Consider the following 3,867-nt stretch of genomic DNA (forward strand, 5'->3'; position numbering starts at 1 on the left):
CGCCTAGTCTGATTCCTGAAGGCCAGCATGTAGCTATATACATTCTGGGGAGGTTTCCTGGGAGATTGCTCCCAGCCTTCCTTGACCAGACTTAGAGGTCCTCTGACTGGGTGACCATACAGAAGTTCAAAGGGACTGAACCCCAGAGACTTCTGTGGCACCTCACGGTATGCGAAGAGAAGGCATGGTAAGAGGACGTCCCACTTACGCCTCATGGGTCCTTCCAGGCCCATTATCATGCCTTTGAGGGTTCAGTTGAATCTCTCAACCAACCCGTTTCCTTGGGGGTGGTAAGGGGTGGTGAACTTGTAGCATGGGGGCTTCATGTGCCCCCAGTATTGCTTGTTTATACATGGGACATTTTGAACATCAAAATATCTTCAATGAGTTGGCCCCATTTTACGAAAATGTTCGCTCATGGGTCTGATTCATAGATGACATCTTCTTCATATGGGAGGGTGATCAAACCTCCCTTGACATCTTCCTACTCTGGATAAATGCGGCCGACATCAATTTGAAATTCACGGCCCACGTTGACAATCTTCAATTGGAGTTTCTGGATGTGTGGATCAAACACAGGGATAATAAAATTTACGTATCCCTCTTCACCAAACCCACTGCTAAGAACACGCTCCTACAGTATGGCAGCTATCATCCCCGCTGCCAAAGGGACAGCATCCCATTCAGCCAGTTTCTTCGTATTCGAAGAAACTGCTCCAACATCAACGATTTTACCGATCAGGCCAATGTTCTGAAGAGCAAACTCATCCATCGAGGCTATCCACTCAAGCTCATTAAGGACTCCCTCAAAAGGGCCAAATACTTCAACCGTGAGTCAATGTTTCTCCCCAAAGAAAAACCCTTGGCTGACAAACTTGTCTACGTAACCAGACATTCCAACATTAATCATAAGTTGAGACAAACGATTAATTCATGCTGGTTTCTCTTGAACATGGGAAATGAGGACAATATCTTTCCTAAGCCAATTTTCGCATTCAGAAGGAACAGGAACCTTAAGAACTATCTAGTCAAAGGGAAACTTCAAGAACCCCCCGCATTCCAACAAACTGGCATTACCAATGCCGGACCTGTTCTAGGCAACCACCGTTGTGGCAACTGTCAGGCATGCCCCAATGCCATCACAGGAGATAGCATAGACACCCCTGAACGTCAAATCAAACTCACCAACATGACCAACTGCCGTACATCTAACATTGTATATCCGATTATGTGTCCCTGTCGGATGGTCTATGTTGGAGAAACGGGACGAGAATGCAGAACGAGGATAGGGGAACACAAGTCGAACATCAGGAATGGAAAAACATCGGCCCCCCTGGTCCAACATTGGCGGCACTCCAACCACTCTGTACAGGACCTCAAGTGGTCGATCCTAGAGAGAATCCTGACCCCCCCAGGAAAGGACCCCACTCAGATCCGTAAGAAAAGAGAGGTATTTTGGATCTACCTTCTGAACTCGGTCAAGAAAGGACATAATGAACAATGTCCCTGGGAGAATGCTATCATCTAACTTTCTCCCCCCTAGTAGACCTTTTTTCTCAAACTCTTTTGGTCTATTTACAAGAAACTCCCGGTAAAAATTTTTTTTTTTAAATATTCTTTAAAATTATCACCACTTTTTCTTGTGTCCTTCACCCCGTTATTCTTAAGTTTTTTGCTTGTATTTTTACTGTGATTCGGTTATTATTATTTGTTTTCATTGGTTCTCTTTGACTGGCCCAAGATGGCCGATGCATTTACCATTCTTATGGTCCCTTCTCTATGTCTAGTACATCCCCCCTACTCGCCCTTCTCTGCGTGCTATTGGCCACTAGACCGCCTTCATCGACATAAAAGAAGGCGCTCCCTTTTAGCAACCTGTCCTTCCCCGGAAGCCGCCGATTGTTAGCGTTTTCGCAGAGATCTGTGTGCGAAACCCGTTTGGTTGCCTGCCAGTCGAATTGAATATGGTAAGTGCTCCCCTATAGGTGATGACTTCCTCAACTCTATTTCTGTATCTTGAGGAAGATTCTAACCTCGTTTCATCTCTATTACCCTAGGTATATCCTCCCTCGTCCCCTATATATTGAAAAGCCGCATCAGCTCGCCTGAATGTGGGGTGTCTGGTTTATCCGTTTCTTCTCCGGACACAGGGAAAACTCTTCCCCGCACCAAGGGATGACCTGACCACGGGTAGGGAATATTCCAGCCTCCTTTCGTCCTAGCCCCGCGGGGCTTAGTACTAATTGATTATGGAAGTTTTTTCTCTCTCTAACTGTTGCTCACATCACCCTACAGGTTTTGGATCCTGTGAGGTACCCATCCTTCTGCAGACTCGCTCCTTCGCTCGATATTTATTACCGCTACCGGGGGCGGTCACTAATAACGCTTGAAAACCCGTGTGTTTTTCAGTTCTCGTTATGAAGAACGCGTGACGCCCTGAGCAGTGCTTTGGCCCTTTTCGCCTTTAATGGTATTGATATGATTCATCCTCCTTTTCTCCTCTAATCTGAACCCCTACTTTTTCTGTACTGGGGGGATATAAGGTCGTCGCCCTCATCTAGATACGCATGTGGTTTGGTGTTGGTGCACATATTTTCTCTTCATTTTCCTATCACGAGGTTTCGGCTATTTATCTATCTTGGAGCGCATCTAGTTCTCTTCTGTTTATTATTCTTTGGCCATCCTGACCGTTATGAAGAAATATAGGATCTTAACGCACAGGGTTCGCATCTTATCCATCCCTTCTGATTTGTTGGCTGTATCTATATTCCTTTTATGTCTAGTAATAATGTCATCCCCTTCTCCTTCATTTATACAATGTATGCCGAGCAACCTATACATTCTGTCTACACCTGGCTCATTTCGATTTTAAAATGTAGACCGTGCTATTGGTGTTGGTTTCCTATGCTGCACTCTATTCCAATTTTTAATCTGATTTTGATTAAACCATATATCGTTGCTTCGACCACTGACAAACCGTGTTTATAAAAACCTACTTATAACATTTAGATTATACCCCGTAAGGTTGGGGTTCATCATTGATTGACCCCTATGGAATTCATTAATTGCATTCTTCATGCACTATTGGAGGCTTAATTATATGTGTAAATGCAACTAAATGATCATGCTATGTTATTATGTAATCTTAAGTTGCTTGTTTTTCCCATTGTTCATATTTTACTTGTTTACAGGTGCGCCTGTCCCTCCATCTTTGTCCTCCTTCGCCCTGAAGAAGGTGCAGCCCCTGTTGGGGCTTGATCACCGAAACGCGCGTTGGCATTGTGTTATCGTACTCCTGGCTACTACCAATATGGAATTTTGTTGTATGCCTTTTTAGCCGCTTGGACTGTTTCTAGTCCTTCCATGTCTTAGAATTTTGCTGTTAAACAATCATTTCATTTTGCTGTATGTTTTTATAAAGATGTATTAATGTTATATGTTTCCCTATGTGGTTGTTGGTATGAATGTTTGTTTTGTCTGAAGGAGCACCCTTGGGACTATTAGCAACTGCCTGTATAGAAACAGTATTATTTTGATATTTTGTCTCACTATTCCTTTTGATTTAGTCTGTTTAATTCCCCACTATATGTACTAAAAATGAATCCCTTATCTACAATAATCACAATTATGAAATAAAATAAAAAATATTTTTTCAAAAAACATTCTTATCTATTTAGACCTTATTTGTTTGTTTTCTCGATCTTGAACTGGTTTGCCTTTTGGTCGTTGTCTCTGAAGCATCTGGACCCTTCTTTAGGGCCTCTTTGTGATTTATTCTTGGCAGGTACTCTCTTTTCTTTTTGAGGAACTTGTAGGTTACACCACACTCTTGCCAAAGGGATTTCATGTACTTGGACATGAAATTGG

At 43.0% G+C, this 3,867-nt stretch overlaps 1 long non-coding RNA gene across 1 annotated transcript; it reads left to right on the top strand.

Annotated features, from left to right (window-relative positions):
• The first annotated feature begins 2,114 nt into the window (after positions 1-2,114).
• Positions 2,115-3,610, top strand: LOC146858116 (uncharacterized). The gene is made up of 3 exons (XR_014979653.1): positions 2,115-2,190; positions 2,296-2,470; positions 3,192-3,610. It is a non-coding gene; the product is annotated as an uncharacterized LOC146858116 (long non-coding RNA).
• The last annotated feature ends 257 nt before the right edge of the window (positions 3,611-3,867 follow it).

The sequence above is a fragment of the Triturus cristatus genome, chromosome 3_2 (assembly GCF_964204655.1).
Source record: "Triturus cristatus chromosome 3_2, aTriCri1.1, whole genome shotgun sequence".
NCBI lineage: Eukaryota > Metazoa > Chordata > Amphibia > Caudata > Salamandridae > Triturus > Triturus cristatus.